At 40.3% G+C, this 13473-nt stretch overlaps 1 protein-coding gene across 13 annotated transcripts in view; it reads left to right on the plus strand.

Moving 5' to 3' along the window:
* Positions 1 to 13473, plus strand: part of CFAP20DC (CFAP20 domain containing) — a 267642-nt gene that overhangs the window by 235902 nt on the left and 18267 nt on the right. The gene's annotated exons all lie outside the window — the stretch shown is intronic.

A 13473-nucleotide genomic window follows, 5' to 3' on the forward strand; every position in this document is an offset into this window, starting at 1 on the left:
AGGTATTACCAAATTGTTCACTAATTTACATCCCTTCAGCTCATACTGAGTATCATCAAACTTTAGAACTTTTGCCAAGCCGTTATGTGTCGATAGTATCTCATTTTAATTTGCATTTCTGTAGCCAAGTATCTTCCCCTATCTGGAGGAGACAGGAGCATTTCTATCTTTTCTTCTCACTTGCCTATTCATGTCTTTGACTACTTCCCTGTCTTGTATTTGTTCAGTATCCTCATATATCCAATACACTGTTGGGCACAAGGATACTCAATAACTATTTGAATTTAACTTATATAACATATGGGACACACAGAAAGAAGCTAGAACTTTCCTTGTTAGAGTGTTAAGGTCCTTGAAGTATACTGCCATTTCTAGAGACCTTCACTCTCACAGGATTACAAAAACAAGATATATTCCTGGGAGATTGCTGTGTATTACAACAGCAGATGGATACAGTGGAAAGTGAATTTTGTCAAGGGGAAGGTTCTGTGTTCCTCATATGTGTTTTGAAACACATGTGAACTAAACTTCCTAAATGAAATTGTTCTTTCTTTCCTAGATTATCCAGCAAACTTCTAAATGACTTTTATGGCCCCCCTCTTATTCCCCACCATCCCATTCTCCACACAGACGCCACCATGATGCTTCTAAAATGCAAATCCAAGATTCTTCTGGCTTAAAAGCCTTCAGTAGATTCCCAGGGCCTTATAAATAAAGTAGGAATTGCTTAGCTTGTCGTTCAAAACCACTGCCTTCTTCAGTATTGTTGTATCTCCTCATTCAGCACATGTGTAAATACCCGTTGCCCATCACTTCACACTGCTAGAGGGACCTCAAACACTCTACACCGTTCTACTGTGGTGCATGCCATTCCTTTTAGAACACCCTTCCATCTTCTCTTCTCTGTCTTGTGACCTCATTCTCGTACTTCAGAAGGAATCCTTTCATCAGTTTTGATAAACAGAAAAGTCCTTATCACAGCCCTCCTCCTAAGAGGTTCCCTGGGCTTACCTCTGTTTAGCAATAGTTACTTTACTGTCTTATAAATGTTGGTCTTAACAGTCTGTCTTCAGGAAACTGATTTCCTCAAGGGTAGGAGTCATGTCTTACTCGTCAATACACAGCACAAAGTCTGCAGCACTGCAGGGGCTTGATAAACATCTATTCAGTGTAAAATTATAAGGCAGCTAAGCTGATAATAGTGTGGAAAAGCCTTTTTTCCATGTTGTTTCAAGTAGATGGGATATTACTGTCACGTGTTATAGTTATATTTGATGGCTGATGCCTGGATTTGTGCCTCCAGAGTTGAATTACCTGCTATATCTAATGAGTCAATGTCTGTAAAATAATCTCAAGATGATATGTCATTAATATTTTCTTAACCTAAGGGAAAATACTGCCACACTGGAAAGATATTCAGTTCTGCAGAGAATGTATAAAGTATTTAGCAGAGTAAAATAAGATAATGATTTTTGTGATTTCTTATAGCACTGAACACTTAGGGGAGCCAGATTCTCTTTGTTTTATGGGTTTTCTTGCAAAGACATGGGCAGGAGAAGTCATTTTGTAGAGGCCAGAAGAAAGAATATGATTTTCCTTTTGTATGACTGTTTGCTACATGTCTAAATAAACCTGGGTTTATATGAGATAAAAATACAGTACTTGTTTACATAACGCGTTTCCCAACTTTTGCTGCAGAAGAGACATAGTCCTATTCCAGATGTCGCCATAATGTAAACATCCTCTGGGAGCACTTTTATGATGAGACAGGAAGAAGTATCTGGAAAGAATCATTCTCATAATGTTCTCAGCTAGCTGCCTTTTATGACTCCTGTTATTTCTCCTACTGCTCCCAGGGTGTGTTCTCCTAACCTCCTCTCTGGTTCTTCCTCAGAGAATGATCTGTTTTCCAATCTTTTCACTCTCACTTGTTTATCTTTCTCGTATAGCCTCAGCCTTCCTACAAGAATTTGTTCATTCATTCATTCAACAAACATTTATTGAGTATCTGTATCAAACCAAAGGTGAAGAAGACAGACACAATTGTCTGCCTTATGGATCTTACAGCCTGGCAGAGCCCCTGTGAAGGACACCCTCTCTCTCTGTGGATTCTGCCCACTGTTCTTTTCTTCTCCCTCGGGGCTGAGGGTGGATGGGGGGAGATGGCGAAAGCCTTGGAATTCTAGACTATCCCTTTGGTTTCCCCATTCCCACCCTTACCTTTGTAATAAGCCCTTTCTTAAACCCTCCTCATATCATCCTAATTTGAGTGTACCAAGTGTTTTCTGCTGGAACGTTGACTGATTTTAAAGCTGCAGTAGAATTAGAACTCAGGCAGGGATTCTCTGAAGTAAAATTTGAGACAAAAGATGGAGAAAGTAAACTAGGTTTCTTAGTCCATTTAGGATGTTATAACAGTATACCATAGACTTGGTGGCTTATGAACAACAGAGATTTATTTCTGACTGTTCTGGAGGCTGAGATGTCCTAGATCAAAGTCCTGGCAGATTTTGTATTTTGTGAGAGCCCTCCTCGTGTTTCATAGACCGCTATCTTCACACTGTGACCTCATATGGCAGATGAGTCAAGACCCTCTAGGGCACTAAATCCCATTTGTGAGAGCTCCATTCTCATGGCCTAAGCACCTCCCAAAGACCATACATCCAGACACCATCATAGTGGGAGTTAGATTTCATCTTGTGAATTTGGAGGTGATGTAAACATTCGGTCTATAGATTAGGCTATTATGGGGAAAGAGACGAAGTAAGGATGGGCTCTCCCTCTGACGCTTGGGGGTAGAGTGGCGGTAACAGTGAGGGGAGGCACAAAAATATGCTGTAGAGATAGTAAGGATCGGACTATACAGAGCTTTAAGAATTTGGGCTTTTTGTAGAATTTGGGCTTTTGCCCTAAGAGAAAATTTTAAAAAGCTCGCTCTGGATTCAAGGGAGTCCAGATTGGCTGGGGGAAGATTGCAGGGGAGAGATTCTAAAAGCATAGAAGCAGATGATAGCAGATGGATGTGGAGCAGTGTCAGCATAAACAAGAGCTAAGACTGAGACCTGGTAATGGATCCTAAATATTTCTAACATATCATCACGTAGAAAAAAGAGCAAGACCTCAGATTCTTGATGTACTAAACCAAACTCCTATATCATCTCCCCAGTTTGCCAGTACATTCAGTTTGTACCACTACTGTTTTATTCCCAGAACCCGGACTTTAGGCTTCTTCATTCTCTCTTCAGACTGGCTTCTACCACATGACAGGGAGTGTGGTCACCAGTGGCTTCTGAGTTTCACTTCTTTGGGCGTCCATCTTCATTCTGGGACTGTCGCTCTTTTTCATATCCAGTTTCAGAAGTTCTAGGGAAGCACAGTGATTGACCCAGATTAAGTCAGGTGCTGAGCCTCTGGGCTCATGCAGGAACAGGATCATTCCAGATCATATGGCCAGAGGGAGCTGTTGCAAGGAGAGAGAGGGGAAGGAGTTCTGGATGGACAGTTCCTTAACTCTCTCCTACTGTGTCTTAGAGAAAGATTAAAATTGTTCTTTAGGAGCCCCAAGGGGTAGCTGTAGGAGAAGCGTGGAAATGAAATTAAATTTTTTCCCTCAGCATTAAGAAAAACTTTCTAATAGTCAAAGCTATTTGAAGATGAAATATGATCTTGGAAAGTAGTAAGTGCACAGTCAGTGATGGTAATTAAATCCATAGACTAGATAAGCACTTGGTGGAAATGTTGTAAAAGGCCTTCAAAATAAGAACACTGAGAAACTGGTTAGAGACCTTCTGCAGGAAACAACCAAAATGAAACGATAGCATCGTAATACTTATTCCAATCCCTCTTAAGAGACATACAGAAGAGTTCCCAACACAGAATTTGTGTTTCCAACTTATTGTTTGATCTTCCTGCTTCAAATGAGAGATGAATCCTATGAAGAAAAGCTATTAAGAACTCTTGGTGTATGTTTAAGTTTCAAAGAAAAAATAGAGTTTCTTAGTTTCTCGTATTACTAAAACATATTTATGAACCAATATTCTATTTTCTGAGGCAGACATTTAAATTTTTCTGCCTCAGCTGCAAAGCAGTAGATGTGTGTCCTCAGGCTGACCCCAAATTGTGTGTGTACCAAACACATATAAGAAAACAATAGTGTGTTGGTAGCAAGTAGAGAAAAAATAACATAGAGGCAAAATGGTTGCAATAGCAGCATTATTTATTGTTATGGAAAATTCCAACTCCAGGTGGCACTCAGTATGCTGGACTACCGGAAAGACTCTTCCATGCATTCGGTAAATATTGAGGAGGTGCCTGTTCTGTGCCAGGCATTTTGCTAGGTGCTCTTGAGAAACCTGTATGCAGCTCAGGAAGCAACATCAGAACTGGACATGAAACAGCAGACTCATTCCAAATAGGAAAAGGAGTACATCAAGGCTGTATATTGTCACCCTGCTTATTTAACTTATATGCAGAGTACATCATGAGAAATGCTGGGCTGGAAGAAGCACAAGCTAGAATCAAGATTGCCAGGAGAAATATCAATAACCTCAGATATGCAGATGACACCACCCTTATGGCAGAAAGTGAAGAGGAACTCAAAAGCCTCTTGATGAAAGTGAAAGAGGAGAGTGAAAAAGTTGGCTTAAAGCTCAACATTCAGAAAATTAAGATCATGGCATCTAGTCCCGTCACTTCATGGCAAATAGATGGGGAAACAGTATACACAATGGCTGACTTTATTTTTCTGGGCTCCAAAATCACTGCAGATAGTGACTGCAGCCATGAAATTAAAAGACACTTACTCCTTGGAATGGGCTCCTAGGTTATGACCAACCTAGACAGCATATTAAAAAGCAGAGACATTACTTTGTCCACAAAGGTCCATCTAGTCAAGGCTATGGTTTTTCCTGTGGTCATGTATGGATGTGAGAGTTGGACTATAAAGAAAGATGAGCGCTGAAGGATGGATGCTTTTGAACTGTGGTGTTGAAGAAGACTCTTGAGAGTCCCTTGGACTGCAAGGAGATCCAACCAGTCCATCCTAAAGGAGATCAGTCCTGGTTGTTCATTGGAAGGACTGATGCTGAAGCTGAAACTCCCAATACTTCGGCCACCTGATGCGAAGAGCTTACTCATTTGAAAAGACCCTGATGCTGGGAAAGATTGAGGGCAGAAGGAGAAGGAGACGACAGCGAGTGAGATGGTTGGATGGCATCACCGACTCAATGGACATGGGTTTGAGTGGACTCCAGGAGTTGGTGATGGACAGGGAGGTCTGTTGTGCTGCAGTTCATGGGGTCGCAAAGAGCTGGACACAAAAGAGTGACTGAACTGAACTGAAAGTCAAGTGGGGGAGACTACATTCACTGAATGACGAAACAGATGAAGGTATAATTATGAGTTGAAATAAGAGCTCTTACTAAGAAGATCACAGTTGCTCTATTAGAAGAAGTAACAAAGGATCTCAGCTAGATTGGAGAGGGAGCATCCAAAAAGACTTCTTAAGAGTGTGATGCTTGAGCCGAAATATGAAGGTTGGAGATGATTCCACCAGGATAAAAGGGGGGCGTGGTAGAAACCTGAGAGAGCATGGTATAGGCAAGGGGGCACAGCCTGGTCAAAGGCCCTGTGATGGTAGGAGTGTAGTATACTCCAGGAATCAAGAGAAGCCCTGTGTGGCTGCAGCATGGTGAGTGAGAGGGACAGCAATTCAAGATGAGGTTAGAAAAACATGAAGAGATGAGGGGATCAGATCAGATCAGATCAGTCGCTCAGTCGTGTCCGACTCTTTGCGACCCCATGAATTGCAGCGCGCCAGGCCTCCCTGTCCAACACCAACTCCCGGAGTTCACTGAGACTCACGTCCATCGAGCCAGTGATGCCATCCAGCCATCTCATCCTCTGTCGTCCCCTTCTCCTCCTGCCCCCAATCCCTCCCAGCATCAGAGTCTTTTCCAAAGAGTCAACTCTTCGCATGAGGTGGCCAAAGTACTGGAGTTTCAGCTTTAGCATCATTCCTTCCAAAGAAATCCCAGGGCTGATCTCCTTCAGAATGGACTGGTTGGATCTCCTTGCAGTCCAAGGGACTCTCAAGAGTCTTCTCCAACACCACAGTTCAAAAGCATCAATTCTTCGGAGCTCAGCCTTCTTCACAGTCCAACTCTCACATCCATACATGACCACAGGAAAAACCATAGCCTCGAGCCGCAAAGGCCAAGATAATGATTCTGATCTTTCTCCTGAGCTTCCCAATGAGACTGAAGGGTTTTAAAAAGAGGTTGACATAATCAGATTAGCATTTTGGTCATAGTGTGGAGAACAGTGAGGTGAAGCTAGAATGAACAACTCTAAAGGGGATAAATTAAGAGCTTTTACTACAGAACAGGAGGCAAGGTAGTCGCTTGGACTTTGGTTGTGGAAGAAGAGATGGTGAGAAAGGTGGATTCAGAAGGCATTTAGGAGGAAAATTGACAGAACTTTTCATAAGAGCCTTGAGAATGTTCCACTTCACAGTCCCTTCCTCGAAGACAGGGGTCATTCAACTATAGTTTATGGGCCAAATCCTGCCATGGTGGAATTTTTTTTTTTTTTTTTTTTTGTGAATAAGATTTTTCTTGGAAAACAGCCATGCCACTCATTTACTTATTGTTTATATCTCCTTTCACACTACAGCAACAGAGTTGAATAGTTGTGATGTATTTACCATCTGGTCCTTTATAAAAAACTTTGCCAACCATGGGTTTTATGCTTCAGAAACATCATCTCTGTGATAGTCCAAGGTACAGAAGTTCTTAAGTCAGGGTCCAGAAGTCCATGAATGGGCTTCAGCTGATTTCTGACCTACTAAAATCAAAAGCAAAATTTGTTATTTTTGGTCATTTTTCTTTGTTATTTTTGGTCATTTGGTTATTTTTCTGGGAAAACGGTGGTTTTTGTTTGTTTGTTTGTTTTAACCAGCTTTTAAAAGAATCTATGAATTCTCCCCAAAGTAAGATGCTTCCTAGTCATCTCCCCAGTCAGTTCCATGGCCACAATTTTTGAAACCCAGAGTGCTTTCAGTGAATAATAAATGTGCACTGGTACCAAATGATAAATATCAATAAGTAGTGGATAGAAATGTCTGCAAGTTGCTTAATCCCTAAGAGAAGACCTCCTGTATATGTATCTTACACTAAACTATCTTCTCTGACCGAGGACTTTTGATAGTAGGTACCTCAGTCCTATATACGAGAGCTATGTAATAATTGTCTTGTTTTAGATTTCTCAAATAATTACTCCCCCTAATAAATACTTAAATGTATACAAGATTGTAGGCAGTCTCCTTAGAAGGGAATTTCTTTAATGAATAAACAGATAAGCTGATCAGCCCATGTCATTTTCTGTTGCTTAGAATGTTTCTTCCATCTGACTATGAGCTTTCTGATTACCCAGGGTCTGACACAGAAGTCACTAAACACAGCAGTTTAGTAAGTGTTTACCATATATGTGAAGGGCTTCCCTGGTGGCTCAGATGGAAGAGAATCTGTCTGCAATGCAGGAAACCTGGGTTCAGTCTCTGAGTTGGGAAGATCCCCTGTAGAAGGGAATGGCTACTCATGCAGTATTCTTTCCTGGACAGTTCCTTGGACAGAGGAGCTTGGCAGGTGTGTAAAATTCTCTTGTAAACATAATCTTGTTTTTAAGTGAAGAAACTGAAACCATACTCTAAAGTGAGGACATTATCCTCAGTTATAAACATATCTAAGTCATTTCTGATTCAGTTAAAGCTCACTCCCCCACTTTAAAAATCTAACATGCAAGTTGAATGAAAAGAGCATGGTATTAGCAGGGAGGGTGAGATTTTAATGTTAGATAAATTTGTCTGTCGTGAGGATTCACAAGATGGTATTTATTCTTCATCTACACTAGATTTGTATGTGATTTAAAGTGAACCCATGTCTTGACTCTTGAATAAAACACACCTTCTGGTGACAGAGGTGCTCCCCATGTATAGATGTGCCTGCAAGCCCTTTCTCTTCAGTTCCAAGAGGAGGGGCAGGGGTGGGAGGCCTGCCTGGGTTCATGAGGAAAGCAGGAATAGGAAGTAGCTCCCCAACCTGCTCAGAGAGCAAGCCTGACTGAAGAAGATATTCTGCACCACAGGAGCTGGGGGTTTTCTCTACAGATGGATAGGATCTGTCCTTGAGAGAAAAGGTTTCTAGTCAGAGCTGAAGGAGCCAAACAAAACAGAGTATCAAGTCCAAACAACGTGGAAATGCGAGACAAAGAGCAGGAGCAGGTTCCAGCCCATAGGCAGCCAGAGTGAGAAGCAGGCCAAGGACATGGTTCAGAACTGAGCTAGGGCTTGACATGTGTGAGTGAGCCTGAACTGACATTCCCCCATCCCTAGATGTTTGTGGCATGCTTCTGAGAAGACAGAGGCTTAAATAAATTGATCAAGGGTCAAGACAATGACTTAGCATTAAATATCTCCTATAAAAATATAAACATGGAAGGTATAGGTGCTAGACTACACATTTCTGCTTATTAACAAGTCACCCCATAAAAATAGATTGCTCTTTAAAAAATGAAATTATTAAATAAGATATTAGTTCTTATATCTCAGATTGGAAAGTATTAAAAACTTGACTACATAGTATTGTGACATGTCTTTGGGAAATGAGCACTCTCAGATGTTGCTGGTAGGAATGCTGAAGGGTACAATCGTTGTAAAGAAAATTTGTCAGTATCTAACAAAGCCGAGTATGCATTTACCTTTTGTTGCAGGAATCCCACTTCCAGCAATTTACCTTGAAGATATATCTTCAAGTATACAAAAATAGAAATGCCCAAAGTTATTCATTATAGCATGAATTGCAGTAATCACAAAATATTTAAAACTTCCCCAAAGAAAGGAGAGTGGTGAAATAAATGTATGTCACATCGTGGAGTGGGTTTCCCAGGTGGCTCAGTGGTAAAGAATCTGCCTGCCAATGGAGGAGACCCAGGAGATACAGGTTCGATCTCTGGGTTGGGAAGATCCCCTGGAGGAGGAAATGGCCCACTCCAGTATTCTTGCCATCCAGGGACAAAGGAACATAGTGGTAGTGGGCTACAACCCATAGGGTCGCAGAGGCTCAAATATGACTGAACACACACACACACAAGTGCGAGTAGTGGGCAGCTGTTTAAAAAAAAAAGAGAGGACATTCTCTATGAATTGGTATGAATAATTTCCCAGATATATTTTAAGTTGGAAAAAAATGAAAGTGCAAAAGAGTGATTATAGTATTGTACCTTTTGCATTAGAAAGAAGAGGAATGGAAAAATAGATGTGTATCAGCTGAATTTTTACAAAAAGAATGGTAGAGATACCAAAACTAATGAAATTGATTAGCTCTGGAGGAGTGGGTAGGGATGGTGTTGAAGTGATGAGGGGACAGAAACAAACTGGAAGGGATGAGAGAAATCTGTTCACCGAACTATGTCTCTCTGTGAACGTCTGACTTTTGAACTATTAATATTTTAATACATACTCGCAGCAAAAGTAATAAAAATCAAGGGGAAAGACCTAAAATATAACACAAACAGAAGCAAATGACACTAGCTGTATTTCAAATGAATAATGTAACCACACTGAAGTGGTAGGTTGGGGGACACATATATACATGTGACAGAGTGATGTTGATGCGTGGCAAAAACCATCACAGTACTGTAAAGTAATTATTCTCCAATTAAAATTAATTAAAATAATATTAATAATATGGTAATAATGATCTAATACTACTACTCATATTAGCAATGTTTAACATACTACTTATAAAAATAATAGCAGTTAAAAAAAAAGTACTAGCCTGAGTAAATTTTGAACATGGTATTTTGACTGAAGATAAAAAGAACCATAAACAGAATCCTAGAGAGTAGGTTTGGTGTGTTTATTGGCTGTTTTGTTTGCTTAAGAATTCTGAAACTACTTTTGGTGTGTTCTGTACTCCAGAAAATAAATATACTGAGGCTAATGGAAGGCAGTTTCCCAAGTGTTAGAAGGGAGTTACAAATACAGAAAAGGGAAAAATGAAAATGACTCTGTGGTATTATATTAGTATTAAAGAAATCAATATGAGTGCATGGTTATAGATTGGGGGCCATCAAACATTTTCTGTAAAAGGCAAGATAACAGATATTTAAACTCTGAATCATAGCGCAAAAGCTGTCATCGATGGTATATAAACTGATGAACATGGCTGTATTGCAATGAAACTTTATTTATGGACATTGAAATGTGAATTTTATATAAATTCCATGTATCACAAAACATTACTATTTTAATTGTTTTCAACTATTAAAATATATTAAAATTATTTTTGGTTTACAGGTCTTATAAAAGCAGGCAGTGGGCCAGATGTGGCCCATGGGCATATTTTACCAACCCTTGATAGAGAGATGATGATAGATAGATAGCAAATGTGACCAAATGTTTAAATTGGAGAGTCTGTCTGAAGGATGATATAGTTCTCTGTACTGTTATTGAACCTTTTCTATAAATCTGAAATTACTTTTAAGGTATTTTTTTAATTTATTTTTTTATTGAAGGATAATTGCTTTACAGAATGTTGATTTTTGTCAAACCTCAGCATGATAAGATTTTTTTTTTTGATGTGACCATTTTTAAAGTCTTTATTAAATTTGTTACAATATTGCTTCTGTGTTTTTATTTTTTGGCCACAAGGGATTTGGGCAATCTCAGCACCCCAAACAGAAGTTAAACCTGCACCCTCTGTATTGGAAGGCAAAGGCTTAACCACTGGACTGCCAGGGAAGTCCCTGAAATTACTTTAAAACAAGCAAAAAAAAAATCACAAAAGTAATAACTCTGTACTTTTTATAGCTACTGCTGACAAAAAAAAAGGCAACATTAACCAAATCATTGGCCTAAGAAGTAATGTCTTACTTCTTTTACAGCATCTTCTTTTTCCTGGATGTCCGTGGACCATGGCTAGAAGCTACTACGGCCATTGTATCAAGTTTCTAATTTGTCGCTTAGGGGGTTATTTTTCTCCTGTTCATCCTTGCTCTCCATCTCTCTTAACGAGTAATGAGGTCACTGGGCTGGTAATTTGTATGTGACCTTGTAATTTTCTACAATGTAGTAATTTTTTGGTCTGCTATAATTAAATGGACTTAAAAAAAAAGGTGCTTATCAGAAAATGCCCCATTAGCTTGGAAATCTGTGACATATCCTTTCTGGTGTCCTTAATGTATTATTTTGAAATTCAGTTTCACAGCAAACTCACTTTGCTTATTTCACTAGCCATAACCTGGTGATAGCCAAGGTGAAGAGTGAGCAAAAGTATCTTCAGTTCAGTTCAGTCACTCAGTCGTGTCTGACTCTCTGCGACCCCATGAATCGCAGCACTCCAGGCCTCCCTGTCCATCACCAACTCTTGGAGTTCACTCAAACTCACGTCCATCGAGTCAGTGATGCCATCCAGCCATCTCATCCTCTGTTGTCCCCTTTTCCTCCTGCCCCCAATCCCTCCCAGCATCAGAGTCTTTTCCAATGAGTCAGCTCTTCACATGAGGTGGCCAAAGTACTGGAGTTTCAGCTTTAGCATCATTCCTTCCAAAGAAATCCCAGGGCTGATCTCCTTCAGAATGGACTGGTTGGATCTCCTTGCAGTCCAAGGGACTCTCAAGAGTCTTCTCCAACACCACAGTTCAAAAGCATCAATTCTTCAGAGCTCAGCCTTCTTCACAGTCCAACTCTCACATCCATACATGACCACAGGAAAAACCATAGCCTTGACTAGACGAACCTTTGTTGGCAAAGTAATGTCTCTGCTTTTGAATATGCTGTCCAGGTTGGTCATAAGTTTCCTTCCAAGGAGTAAGTGTCTTTTCATTTCATGGCTGCAGTCACCATCTGCAGTGATTTGGGGGCCCCCAAAAATGAAGTCTGACACTGTTTCCACTGTTTCCCCATATATTTCCCATAAAGTGATGGGACTGGATGCCATGATCTTCGTTTTCTGAATGTTGAGCTTTAAGCCAACTTTTTCACTCTCCACTTTCACTTTCATCAAGAGGCTTTTTAGTGCCTCTTCACTTTTTGCCATAAGGGTGGTGTCATCTGCATATCTGAGGTTATTGATATTCCTCCTGGCAATCTTGATTCTAGCTTGTGCTTCTTCCAGCCCAGTGTTTCTCATGATGTACTCTGCATAGAAGTTAAATAAGCAGGGTGACAATATATAGCCTTGACGTACTCCTTTTCCTATTTGGAACCAGTCTGTTGTTCCATGTCCAGTTCTAACTGTTGCTTCCTGACCTGCATTTAGGTTTCTCAAGAGGCAGGTCAGGTGGTCTGGTATTCCCATCTCTTTCAGAATTTTCCACAGTTTATTGTGATCCACACAGTCAAAGGCTTTGGCATAGTCAATAAAGCAGAACTAGATGTTTTTCTGGAACTCTCTTGCTTTTTCCACGATCCAGCAGATGTTGGCAATTTGATCTCTGGTTCCTCTGCCTTTTCTAAAACCAGCTTGAACATCAGGAAGTTCACGGTTCACATATTGCTGAAGCCTGGCTTGGAGAATTTTGAGCATGACCTTACTAATGTGTGAGATGAGTGCTTAAGATAATACAAATATGAACTGGATAATTTTTACATTAAGATACTTTTTATACAAGAAGAGTAAACGACTTGCAAAGAAAACCTCTATTGTACAGACTTGAAATCATTCTACAGTTCTTTGCTGGTTTAATTCCAACAGAATCCAGTCTTGCCTCGGCTTATCATTGTAGGTAAAGCCATTCTGTTAACTCCATTGATAATGAAGATGGTATTAGTCATAGCTGAAATTTTTTGAGTGCAGCTCTATATCCAGATCCACACCAAATGTTTTTCATCCTTTTTTTTTTTCATTTAATCTTAACCAAAAAAAAAAAAAAAACGAGTTAACAGTTATCTCTTTTTTTATAGATAAGGCCTAGCAATGTTATAAATGACTTGGCTAAGTTCTTATATTTAGGAAACATGGGGCCAGGATTGGCCTGGGGAGCCAGTCCTCTTAGTTTCTTGTTGGGACTCTCTCCCATTGTAGACAAAGACAGCAGGAAATGCAGACATTTAGAAAGAAAATTTGGGGTCATGAGGACATGTCCCCTTTGAGAAGAACAAGGTCAGTGATACAGAGCGCTAACATCAATGCAAGAAACAGAATTCACTTTGGAAAATCCTTCACATTCCCTTTCATGCTCTGTTCCCACGAGGAAGCTCAGTAGCGAGTTTAGAGATGAGAAAGGCTTGAATTAGAACACGCAGTGATTCATGCCTTCCGAATGTCACTGACTTGCGTCACCCCCACCAGGTATCTGCTAGAGGAACAGGGAGACAGAAGAATGGAAAGAAGGAAAATAAAGAGACTGGGAAATGAGGTTGGAAGTTGTAGGCAGAGGGACGGGGAATGGAGGGCAGAGGGAGGTGCTTTATGG

This window comes from Bos mutus, chromosome 22, assembly GCF_027580195.1.
Source record: "Bos mutus isolate GX-2022 chromosome 22, NWIPB_WYAK_1.1, whole genome shotgun sequence".
Taxonomy (NCBI): Eukaryota; Metazoa; Chordata; class Mammalia; order Artiodactyla; family Bovidae; genus Bos; species Bos mutus.